This window comes from Colobus angolensis, unplaced genomic scaffold (assembly GCF_000951035.1).
Source record: "Colobus angolensis palliatus isolate OR3802 unplaced genomic scaffold, Cang.pa_1.0 Scaffold47, whole genome shotgun sequence".
NCBI classification, from domain to species: Eukaryota; Metazoa; Chordata; class Mammalia; order Primates; family Cercopithecidae; genus Colobus; species Colobus angolensis.
Window position 1 is genome coordinate 315139 of NW_012118154.1, and position 12774 is coordinate 327912.

At 53.3% G+C, this 12774-nt stretch overlaps 1 protein-coding gene across 1 annotated transcript in view; it reads left to right on the plus strand.

The window, feature by feature from the left end:
• Positions 1 to 12365: 12365 nt before the first annotated feature.
• SMTNL2 (smoothelin-like 2) overlaps positions 12366 to 12774 on the plus strand; it is a 25422-nt gene continuing 25013 nt past the window's right edge. Inside the window, exon 1 of the mRNA XM_011958344.1 lies at positions 12366 to 12503. The gene's annotated coding sequence lies outside the window, so the exon portion shown is untranslated. The remainder of the gene's footprint in view (positions 12504 to 12774) is intronic.

The following is a 12774-nucleotide window of genomic DNA, read 5'->3' on the forward strand; positions in this document are numbered from 1 at the left end:
TTTCATTTTCTTAAAAGCATCTTTAAAGCTCAGAACTTTAAAATTTTGGTAACATTCTATTTATCATTTTGCTTTTGTTTCCCATTTAAGGAATCTTTGCCTAACTCAAGGTCACAAAGATTTTGTCCTATGTTTTCTTCTAGAAGTATTATGGTTTTAGCTCTTATATTTAGGTCTATGATTTATTTCATATTCATTTTAGGGTATGACGTGAGGTAAAGATCAAGGTTTTGTTTTTTTTTTTGAGGCGGAGTCTCGCTCTGTCGCCCAGGCTGGAGTGCAGTGGCCGGATCTCAGCTCACTGCAAGCTCCGCCTCCTGGGTTTACGCCATTCTCCTGCCTCAGCCTCCCGAGTAGCTGGGACTACAGGCGCCCGCCACCTCGCCCGGCTAGTTTTTTTTTTTAATATTTTTTAGTAGAGACGGGGTTTCACCGTGTTAGCCAGGATGGTCTCGATCTCCTGACCTCGTGATCCGCCCGTCTCGGCCTCCCAAATGGCTGGGATTACAGGCTTGAGCCACCGTGCCCGGCAAGGTCAAGGTTTTTTAAATTTAATTTTAGCATACAGGTAATCTAATTATTCTGGCACTATTTATATGAAATACTATCCTTTTTCCCACTGAGTTACCATTGGATAAAATCAGCTGACTGTTTGTGAGCCTATTTCTGGACTCTATTCTGTTCCATTGATATCCCTGTTTATCCTTCCAGTGAGAGAACACTATCTGCTTCATAATACATCTCAAAATTGAATAGTTTTGTCCTCCAATGTGTTTCTTTTTTTCTTTCTGCTTTTTTTTTTTTTTTTTTTTTTAGACAGAGTCTTGCTCTGTCACCCAGTCTGGAGTGTAGTGCCACAATCTCAGCTCACTGCAACCTCCACCTCCTGGGTTCAAGCAATTCTCCTGTCTCAGCCTCCCAAGGAGCAGGGATTACAGGCACCTGCCACCATGACCGGCTAACTTTTTGTATTTTTAGTATAGATGGGGTTTCACCACATTGGCCAGGCTGGTCTTGAACTCCTGACCTCCAGACCTCAAGTGATCCACCCTCCTTGGCCTCCCAAAGTGCTGGGATTACGGGTATAAACCACCATGCCTGGCCGATATTTCTTATTTAAAAAATTTTTTAGGTAAATTTTAGCATTAACTAGTCTGTTTTTAAGAATGAGTGTCTACAGAAATTTTGATTGGGATAGTGATACTCTATAGATAAATTTGAGGAGAATTGGCAATGTTGAGTCTTAAGGTCCATGAATATGGTATATCTCCCCATTTCTTTAGGTCTTCTTTAATTTATCTCAGCAGTATTTTGCAGTCTTCCTGCTCCCTTTCTCTTTTCCTCATATCAGGACCACTCATAATTTTTTTTTTTTTTTTGAAATGGAGTCTTGCTCTGTTGCATAGGCTGGAGTGCTGTGGCATGATCTCGGTTCACTGCAACCTCCACTTCGCCTCCTGGGTTCAAGTGATTCTCCTGCCTCAGCCTCCCAAGTAGCTGGGATTGCAAGTGTGTGCCACTGTGCCCAGCTAATTTTTGTATTTTTTTTTTTTTTTTTGAGACAGAGTCTTGCTCTGTCACCCAGGTTGGAGTGCAGTGATGCAATGTCAGCTCACTGCAAGCTCCGCCTCCCAGGTTCATGCCATTCTCCTGCCTCAGCCTCCCCAGTAGCTAGGACTACAGGCACCCGCCACCGTGCCCAGCTAATTTTTTGTATTTTTAGTAGAGATGGGGTTTCACCATGTAAGCCAGTCTCGATCTCCTGACCTCGTGATCCGCCCGCCTCGGCTTCCCAAAGTGCTGGGATTACAGGCGTGAGCCACCGCGCCCGGCCTTAATTTTTGTATTTTTAGTACAGATGGGGTTTCACCATGTTGGCCAGATTGGTCTTGAACTCCTGACCTCCAGTAATCCACCTGCCTCCGCCTCCCAAAGTGCTGGGATTACAGGTGTGAGCCACTGCACCGGGCCCATATTTTCTATCTTTTAGTGCTGGATTATGTTTTCCCCCATCTGTATTTGATCAGATATTCAACCTACCTTTTAAGGTTTAATTTTACTGTAATTTTAATTCTCTAGATTTCTAATGGAATCTTTGTCATTTGTCCTATTCTTATTTCATGACTACCTTTTTTTAAGCAGTTTATTTATTTATTTATTATTATACGTTAAGTTCTAGGGTACATGTGCACAGCGTGCAGGTTTGTTACATATGTATACATGTGCCATGTTGGTGTGCTGCACCCGTTAACTCGTCATTTACATTAGGTATATCTCCTAATGCTGTCCCTCCCCTCTGCCCCCTCCCCACAATAGGCCCCGGTGTGTGATGTTCCCCACCCTGTGTCCAAGTGATCTCATTGTTCAATTCCCACCTACGAGTGAGCCTGACTTCCTTTTCTTGTTTCATGGTTGCTGCACCCTTTTTATTTCTCTGAGGACTTTAAAGATACTTTCTTAAGGCCAGGCGTGGTGACTCATGCCTGTAAACCCAGCACTTTGAGAGGCCATGGCTGGTGGATCACTTGAGGTCCGGAGTTTGAGACCAGCCTGGCCAACATGTTGAAACCCCACCTCTACTAAAAATACAAAAATTAGTCAGGTGTGGTGGCACACACCTGTAGTCCCAGCTGCTTGGGAGGCTGAGGCAGGAGAATCACTTAAACCTGGGAGGCAGAGGTTGCAGTGAGCTGAGATCTTGCCATTGCACTCCAGCAGCAATAAGAATGAAACCTCATCTCAAAATAAAATAAAATGTAAAAAAAGATACTTTCTTTAAAGTGGTTTTGAGGAAGCTCTAAAACCATTTTCTCAGTGATCAGTTCCCCTGTTTGCTGAGTTTGTTTGCTTTCATGAGGTTGGTCTTCCTCAGTGCTCTCAGGTTGTGAGGTTATCTGGAGACTCTGTAAAAACCAAGGCCATCTGTTAGTGGTCTCAGCTTGGTTGATATTGGGCTGGGCTCCAGACAGAGGTTTCCTCAGAAATGTCTGCTGTGGGTCTCCACTTCATGTGAGTGATGCATTTCTGGGAAAGTCCCTGGGAGCTTGGTGGCTCTGCTGAGCCACAGGCACGTGGCTTGGTCTTTGCCGTGACCTTGGAGAGGAGGTGTAGCCACTCTGGCTGATGCTCACTAACTGGCAGCGTGGGTCCCAGTGCCAGCCAGGCTCAGGACCCAGTCCTGCTGGGCATCTACACCGTGGCCCATCCCCTCCAACTTTAGCCCTGCTGTCGTCCCTGCCCCCCAGAGACTGTCAATACCAGCTCCTGTCTCCCCTGCCGGCTCCTGTCTCCTTTCTCTTAAGAAGTCTCCATTTTTGGTTTACAAAACTGTCTATCTTTTGTTATTGATCGTGTTTGTGTCATTATTACTTTTTAAGAGATCTCGTGTCTATATGTTTGAAGCAGAAGGAAATGGCTTCCACAATCTCAATCAGAAGCATTGTAACTTATCTACGTGTGTGATACAGCTGCTGTTAACTAAATTTTGTTCCACAAGCAGATCTGCAGAAATGCACATACCCTAGAGCTGTGTGTTATTCTTCAGCTTGCATAACAGAGACTCACATCAAGCCTGTTCCGACCTGTTGGTGACCAAGGTCCAGCTCAGCCTGGGGCAACAGGACAAAGGTGAAAGCAACCTCTAGTTTTTATTAAGAGTCCATTTTAAACATATATGCATATTCATTAATTTTCATGTGTGTGTGTGTGTGTGTGATCACTATGTATCAGACATAAGGGCCTTTGTAAGGGACTTACAAACATGAACTGATTTATGATCCCCATTTTACAGATAAGGAAACTGAGGCCCAAAAAGTGGTGAAATCTGGGATCCAGAGTCCTGCCGATCTCTCTGCTCTGTGTACTCATGCGTGCCCTCGTGCCTTAGCTTGCACACAAGGGTGGGGGGCATAAAGTGCATGCTCCCTCTGACAGTGGTGTGCTTTTCCACAGCCAAGAGTGGAAGGGGAAAGGACTAGAGAATGGCAGACTCAGGGCCTTGCTTGGGGACACCAGCCCTCTGACCCAGACATGCTCTGCCCACTTCCCCCCTGCCTACTCACTAGACTCAGACGCAAGAGTCTGACACTGCCAAGGAGGCCTGGCTGCAGCAGGGGCAATGGGGTCTCTCTCCCACTCTCTCCCATCCCCAGCCCACCATCAGGAGCGATCTGTTCCCTGCAGGCTGTAGGGACCAGGGCCTGGAGAGGAGGGAGACCCGTGAAGACAGCTACCTCCTTAGAGGAGAGGGCTACCATGCCACCTCACTGCGGTTCTTTATGTCTAGAGACACAGCAAGATAGAGAGAGAGAACAAGGGATACAGGACCCAGGAGAGAACAAATAATTCAGAGGAATACAGAAATACAGGCTGGGCGTGGTGGCCCAGGCCTGTAATCCCAGCAGTTTGGGAGGCCGAGGTGGGTGGATCACTTGAGGTCAGAAGTTCGAGACCAGCCTGGCCAACATGGCGAAACTCATCTCTACTAAAAACACACACATGGAAAGAAAAGAGAAGAGAAGAGAAAAGAAAAAGAAAGAAAAATTAGCCAGGTGGGATGGTGGGCACTTGGACTCCCAAGCTACTCAGGAGGCTGATTCAGGAGAACTGCTTGAACCCGGGAGGCGGAGGTTGCAGCGAGCAGAGATTGTGCCACTACACTCCAGCCCGGGCGACAGAGCAAGACTCTGTCTCCAAAAAAAATAAAAATAAAGAAAGTAAAAAGAGAAATACAGAGAGCCAAGACAGAGAGGCGCAAAGACAGAGAAACAGAGACTGGGAGGTGGAGGGAAGTACCTGGAGGGCATCTGAAAGTGAGGCTTCGGGAGATGGGGTTGGGGTGAGTCAACATTGGTACAGGAGGTGGCAGGAGGTGGCCATGCAGGGAACGAGTCCCCGGCCATGGGGGATTAGAGCTCTGGGGAGTCCACGTCAAAAAGACCTGGAGCCAGGGGTTCCTCCCACTACCCGTGCGGCCCTGTATTGGCTGGGGCTGGGCTGGGGCTTGGCTGGGGCTGGAGTAAGCGTGCATATTGTATCCAGTCCCTCCTGGCTGCTGGCCTGGTGTCCCTGGATCTGGGGACAGGCGCCCGGCCTCACGGTGCCCTCCTCCTGCATGGGCCAGTTGGCTCCACCCTCCCGGTGCGAGTGTCAGGTTCCAGGCTGTTCCCTGGGGGAACTTTGATCTGGAAAGAATGAGGGTGACCGATCTGGCTGCTGCCCAGGGCCGAGCCGTGTCACCGAGACCTGGCCTGAGCTGCCCCTGCCGCCTTCCTGCCCACTGGGACACCACGCGGTTACCCTGGGCTCAGGAGACACAAAAGGGGTCTTTCCTGCTTCCCTTCCCTCCCTTCTCCTCTTCGTCATCCATTGTTTATTCAGTAGTTCACTCATTCACTCATTCATCAAGCATTGGCTGATGGAGTGCGGGTGAGTGATGGGGACAGACGGACAAGAAGGTGGGTCCTGCCCTTTAGGGAGCCCCTCGCCTGATGGGGGGCAGGTGGCCCACACAGACACACCCTAAACAGAGACCACTGCTTGAGAAACACAAGCTCTGTTTTGGAGGAGGAAGACGGGGAGTGCGAGGACAGACGTGTCCTCGTGGACACCATGCGGGGTTAGTGGAGGTAAGGAGGTAAGGACAGGCTTTATCAGGGAGGGCTTCCCAGAGGAGGGAGTGGTTAAGCTGGACCCTGATCTGGAGAATGAGCAGGAATATGTCCATTTGAGAAGTACAAGGCCAGGCACAATCACAGAAGTGCGAAAGAGTTTTGTGTTTGTGCGTTTGTGGGCGGCAGCGGCTGAGAAGGGGGGATTGGAGAGGTGGGTGGGGGGCTGGTTAGGAAGGGCCTTGAATGGCCCCTTCAGGCATTACCCTGTTGGCGAGGGGACCCATGAGTCACGGTTAGGGGTCCTAGCTGGAACAGATTATCAAATCAAGATACAGCTGGGGGCAATAGGGGAAGCGGCAGCTTGATGGCACCTCCAGGCCTTGCTGAGAAGGGGTTGGTGCCTCCGAGACCTCCCCTGCCAGCCCCAGCCCCAGTTAGTCTCCACAATGCTTTTGAGGAAGCCCAGCTGGTCTATGGGCTGCGGCGGCTCCAGTGGGCTCCAGGCCCAGGGTTCAGCCCAGCCCCCTGCCTTGGCCTGGCCTCCCCACCCCCACTGCCCACTGTGACTGACACAGCCTTTTGCTGGGCTGAAAGCGGACACTGCCTGGCCTGTGAGGCCCCTGGGGAAGGCCCAGGGAGCAGAGCCCTGGAGCTCGGGCTCCTCTTGTCCTGAAGGCTGCTGAGCCAGGGCCTATAAATAACCCCTCCCCGGCCCTGTCTCTGGGAAGGGGGAGGGGAGGCAGGCCCAGGCCAGACTGAAGGCACCAGGTCTTTTTGTGGGAAGCTGTGGAGGGGGTGAGGGAAGAAGGGGACAAGGCGCACGGTTGGAGGCCCCGTTCTGTCCCCGGACAATGACTGCTTGCCCCTGGAGTCTCGGGGTCCTCTGGCCTGGAGCAGCCAAGCTCCACAGGGAAAGAGTGCGTGCGGGGACTGTTGTTGTAAGAGGAGCGGCCAGTCCTCCTTCCTCCCATCTCTGGGTGGGTTTCCGGAGGTCCAGGAGTCCGGATATGAGCTCCGAGGGCCACCCAGGCTGGGCCTGGCCTGCTCCAGAGACCCCTTCTTCAATTCCCAATGGCCCGGGACAAAACGTGTCCCTGCTTGCCTGAGACCTTAAACATGTGCCTGTTCTTCCTGGACTCAGTCTCCCCTCCTGGCTCTGCAGTTTTCGGGGTAGGGGTAGGGAGCTGAGTGAGTCAGTGTAGAACCCTCTCCAGGCCATGGGGCCAGGGCTTAAGGGCTGGGACCCAAGGGGGAGGATCCTGGAAATGGAAAATCTGAGCCCGACAGCCTTATCTGGGCTGGAAGCAGCTGTCTCCACCCCACACCCTGCGCAGCCCCCGCCTCTCAGGGGAGGACAGCGGCCCCTCTGTGCAGGAATAGGTGGTGTTTGTTCTCCGGGTAGCCTGGGCCTCCACGGAGGCCTGTGGGAAATTCTTCCTTATTGGGGTCAGGAGGGCCCAAGGTTGGCGCAGGAGGGCAAGAAACTCTGCTCGCTCTCTTCTTTCCCCACATCACAGCCACCCTGATTTTTTTTTTTTTTTTTTGAGATGGAGTCTGGATCTGTCATCCAGGCTGGAGTGCACTGCGACCTCCACTTCCCCAGTTCAAACGATTCACATGCCTCACGTGCCTCAGACTCCTGAGTAGCTGGGATTGCAGGTGCACGCCACCACGCCCAGCTAATTTTTTGCATTTTTAGTAGAAATGGAGTTTCTTTTTCTTTCTTTCTTTCTTTTTTTTTTTTTTTTTTTTTTGATGGAGTCTTGCTCTGTTGCCCAGGCTGGAGTGCAGTGGCGTGATCTCTGCTCACTGCAACCTCCACTTCCTGGGTTCAAGCTATTTTCCTGTCTCAGCCTCCTGAGTAGCTGGGATTACAGGCACATGACACCATGCCTGGCTAATTTTTGTTTTTTTTTTTTTTGAGATGGAGTCTTGCTCTGTTGCCCAGGCTGGAGTGCAGTGGCGTGATCTCTGCTCACTGCAACCTCCACTTCCTGGGTTCAAGCTATTTTCCTGTCTCAGCCTCCTGAGTAGCTGGGATTACAGGCACATGACACCATGCCTGGCTAATTTTTGAATTTTTAGCGGAGACAGGGTTTCAGCGTGTTGGCCAAGCTGGTCTCAAGCTCCTGACCTCAGGTGATCCACCTGCCTCGGCCTCCCGAAGTGCTAGGATTACAGGTGTGAGCCACCGCGCCCGGCCATATGCTTAGAATTTTAGCAGACCCCACAGCAGCCAGGATCTGCATCTTCTAGAGACCTACTTCTGATTAGAGTGAGCCAGAACTGGGGCATGTGATATACATGTTCAAACTCATGCCCACACGACATTATACATGCAAACATTTAATACATGGAAGCATGTGTACACACGTGACACATGTACAAGCACGTGGACAGTAAAGGCTGCGTAGGACACATCCTGATGTCTACATTGACTCATGTACTGGAGGCATACATATGTATGTGTGCATATAAACACATTCCCCACCTACAAGCAAGAGCATTGAAAACCCTCCTGTAAACATGGGTACTTACAAATGTGTGCATACCCCACACACCACCTATCCGCGCCAGTAAGGAGTATAGATGCCTGAACTCCCGGTGCTTTCCTCTACCCAGACACACTCACACATGCACATGCAAGCACCACGCATACCCAGACTCATCTTCAGATACACAGGAAAGAGATGAACATTTAAAAGTACACATGTGTCTGGCAGAATGTCTGCTGGGACGGAGGGATGGCGTTTAAAGGAGGGTTTGGTGGAGCGGAGTTGAAGTTATCCACAGGGCAGGAGGGTCCCAGGATCAGCCCCTGAGGCTTTGCTTCAGGCAGGCAGAGCTGTGGGACTAGGGCAGAGATCCATGCGTCCCTCTCCTGGGCACTGCCCTGGGACCCAGCTGAAGATAAGACTTGGAGGCTCCAAGACGTGCCCAGCATGGGGACCCCGCTCCTGCACAGCCTTCACCAAGTTTTCTACCTCCCTCTTTATCGCTCTTCTTGGCTCCTGAATCCAGCAACCTGGCAGGAAAAGATAAATCTAAGCCCTGTGTTCCCACCCCTATGGATCTCATAACAAGGCAACAGTTTCCAGGGCAGAGGCTGGATTTCAGGATTTGGGAGGAGGAGGGGGAATGGCGTGTTTGCCAGGGGTGGTGGGGTCCAGTCCTGGAGTGCACGTCTCCTCTGAGGCCTCATTAGCTTGCTCCCTGTGGGTGCCTGCAGCTGCAGACCATGACGAGTCAGAGGGTACGGCAGGATGCACACACCTTCCTGACTGTGACCCTGATGGCCAGGCCGGCTAGCTGCCCCAGCCAGCGAGACCTCTGTGGGGGTGTGGCAGGGCCAAGAAGGGCCTGACCCTCCAACCTGAGTCCTTCCTGGTGGAGGAGCTTGGAGGGATCTCCACTGAGGTGTGCAGCTGCCTTTGACCCAGTGAGGAGGCTGATGCGAGCTTGTAGACAGGCCGGAGAGACCCACAGCTCACTATCCCACTAACACACCTTCTATGTGACCCATTTATTTTATTATTTTATTTTATTTTGAGACGGAGTCTCACTCTGTCACCAGGCTGGAGTGCAGTGGCATGATCTCAGCTCACTGCAACCTCTGCCTCCCGGGTTCAAGCAGTTCTCCTGCCTCAGCCTCCTGAGTAGCTGTCACTACAGGCACCTGCCACCATGCCCAGCTAATTTTTATATTTTTAGTAGAAACGGGGTTTTGCCATGTTGGCCAGGCTGGTCTCAAACTCCTGACCTCAGGTGATCCGCCTGCCTCGGCCTCCCAAAAGACGGATCCACGCCTGGGATTACAGGTGTGAGCCACTGCACCCAGCCTCTGTGACCCATTCTGATGAATGGTACCCACATAACCCCAAGTCAGAATTTGGGAACCATCCTTGCCTCTCTCCGCCTTCCCTCATTCTCCATTGTCCATCTATCTAGCATCCTATTGGTTCCACTGACTCTCCAATGAGTCCCTTTTCCCAGAGGACCCAACCACCACGTTTATTGAGCCATTACTAAAGCCAGCGGCTGCCCCAGGTGTGGGGACAGCCTAACGGCTGAGACAGCTCCTGTGATCCAGGGATGGAGTCCAATGTGTGACCACGTGTGTGTGTGTGCGCACCATGCACGTGGACCTGGGGTGCAGAGGGCTGGAGGGGTGGCACCAGGCAGGTGGACAGAGCCCACTCCCACCTCAGGTGGGGGATTCAGCTGTCCCATTCCTTCTGTCCTTTCCCCACGCTATAAACCCTACTTGTGTTCCCTCAGGATGTGAGGGGTCTGGAGAGCGTGTGAGACCTTCAGGGGAGAGGCTGGGGCAGGCAGAGAAGTGGTAGTCCTCAGCACTGAGGTGGCCAGCACCCCGCAGGTGTGGGGGTGAGTGAGGTCACTCAGGCAGGTGTGCAGGTGACAGGGAGGAGGCCCAGCTCAGAGCCCTGGGACCACCTCGGTGAAGGGATGAGCAGAAGCACAGTCAGGAAGGTCGCTGGGGAGGGAAAGAGGAGAATCAGGTGAGTGAGGAGGAGGAGGGAGTGGTCCTGGGGGGTCCCAAGAGCCATGGGGGGCACTGGAGACCTCTGAGGAGCAATTTCAGGGGAGTGGGGCCTGCGGCCAATCCGGGAGCAGGGAGGAGCTGCCCTGACCTTGTGGAACGTGACTTCTGTCCTGGGAGGTGAGCTGGGACTGGCGTGCAGGAAAGAGGGTATTGCACCTCAGGTATGGGGGCAGGGCCTGGGTTCCAGACCTGTCTCCGCATGCCTTGCTGTGTGGCCTTGGACCAGGCCCTGCCCCTCTTAGGGCCTCGGTTTCCCCGTCTCAGGCCCAAAGATGCTAACTTCCCCTAACTTTGTGGTTTTGGCCTGGCGAGGATTTGGTTTTGTGAGACATTGGCAAGGGCGCTGGGGAAAGCTTGTCCTGCATCCTGCATCCAGCCCAGAGCCAGAGCAGAGCAGGAGGCCGGCGGGCAGCAGTGGGGCAGAGCCAGGAGACTGGAGCGGGAAGGGCAGGCGCCAGGGCCCCCAGGCCTTGGTGGGAGTTTGGCCTCCACTTGCTTGCTGACATCAGGGCTGGTGAATGTGCAGGGAGTTCAGCCAGGTTCACGGGCCCTCACCTCCCTCGCAGCCTGGTACTGGGCAGGAGCAGAGTTGGAGGGGAGTGGGGGAGGGGCCTGCAGGGAAGGCTCACAGGAGCCCCTGGGCCTGGGAGCAGAGCTGCAGCCTCAGTCCATCTGTCATGGAGCCAGGTCGGAGGGTGGTGCTGACCCTCCGTCCCGTCCCCTTCCTGCCCCAGAATCACTCTCTTCCTCGTGCTCCTGGCTCTTCTCTCCTCTCCTAGGTGCATGTCCAGCTACTGACTCGGGGGGTCTGACTGCTGAGAAAAAGGAGCCAAGGGGGATGGTCTTGTTCCATCTGCCTTCCCAGAACCCACAGTGAACCCCCATCTCTGCCCTTGACAGAGTCCCTCCTTCGGACCCAGAAACAGCCATGCTCCGTCCCCAAGAAGTTCCTCCTAGATATTCCCATGTGGCTCAGGAGGGACCAGATAACTAACCTGAGGTTGGAGAGTGTAGATGGATCCCAGGCAGCCGGGCTCTACAATCTGTCACCTCCTCCTCCCTGCCAGGCTTCCCACCCATGGCCCAGCCAGCCTGCCTTCTCCCGGAGGATGGAGAGAAGGCTGGAGACCAACCTGTCCAGTCCCTCTCAAGGCTTCTCCACACGGTCCTTCCTTGGATCTTACAAGGGAAGGGCCTGGGCTTCTGTGGCTGAGACCAGGGTTTTTGAATTCCAGGTTCTTGTACTGAGACCTGGAGGGGCTATGAGTGCTGTCTGCGGCAAGAGCAGCTGCAGCGTCTCTGGAGGCTGCTACTAAAGATTGCACCTGGAGAAAGCATTCGGGGAGCAGTTTGGCTTACCCCGTCCAGATGGCTACTTGGAACGCACACACACGCTCACACATACATGCAGCATGCATGCCTTTTGGCATTTGACTTTTTCATGAAATAATTGCTGGAAGGCTCCTTGGATTAGGTAACCCAGCATTCCTTCCTGTCCCCTTGGGGCTGGAGGCGGGGGAGGGAACCAGCATTTAGCATCTGTCAGGCTGCTCCAGTTCCTTTGGGGCAATGATGGCCAGTCCAGGAGGGTTTGTGGGCTCCAAACATCCTTGGGAGCTAAACACGATATGTACAAGCCTTTCAGACTTCTCCTTCCTGCAGGTCAGCTGGCTGTGCCTGCCCAGCCTCTGGGCCTCTTTCAGGCAGGCCAGGCTTGGGAAAAAGAAGGCCAATTAGGAAGGGTTTTTTGCACAAAGGAGGATATGTTCCCATTTTTATTTTCAAACAGCTTTATGGTACAGTGAAAACTTAGAGGTAGCTTTGCCCATTATCCCACCGTCCTAAAGCAACACCTGTTTCCCTTCTTCCATTTCTGGTGATGGTTGGGGGTGTGCATTTGGAAGGGGGAACTATCTGGGTTCAGCCATGAAGAGTATTGAGAAGGAATAGGGGTAGGTCCCCTGGCCTGCGGGTAGAGGCTAGTGACTGAGACTCTCATTGGGGGAGGGGGCGATTAGGGGGCGATTAGTCGCAAAGCCGCCCATTCCAGGATTTGGAGATTCAGCTGTAGCACACCCTTCTTTCCCTGTCTGCCCTTAGCCTCTCCAGGATCTCCTAACGGAGGTCCCTTGGTGGGGCGGGAGCCTCTACCGACCACTAGTGGGAAGGGCACGAAGATCTTGCTATACAGAGTAGGACTGGGAGGGGAGAGCGCATAGTTGCAGAGTCGGGGTGGGGGGGGGGGTGGAGGGAGGAAGACCTCACCACCTGTCTCCTCCCTGAGGTCTTAGAACAGGTGCAAGAAATTCCATGCGAAGGTCCCACAGGTGAGCGTGTGCCTGCGAGAGCCTTGCCCGCTGCGTAGGGAGGGCCCCGCGGGGGAGGGCGGCAGCTCTGGAAGCTGTAGTGTCCCCAGCAGCGGGAATCTTAGCTCCCGGCAGAATCTGGGCCTTGTGGGTGACAGCTACGAGCAAACGCGTCAGCCCGGGTGTGCTCTCCCGGGTCCACGGGGGACCAGGGCCTTCTTCGGGTAGGCCCGCCGCCCCTCCCGCAGGCCGCACGCCGCTCCTGCGGGGTCACAGGGCTCAGTCAGGAGCC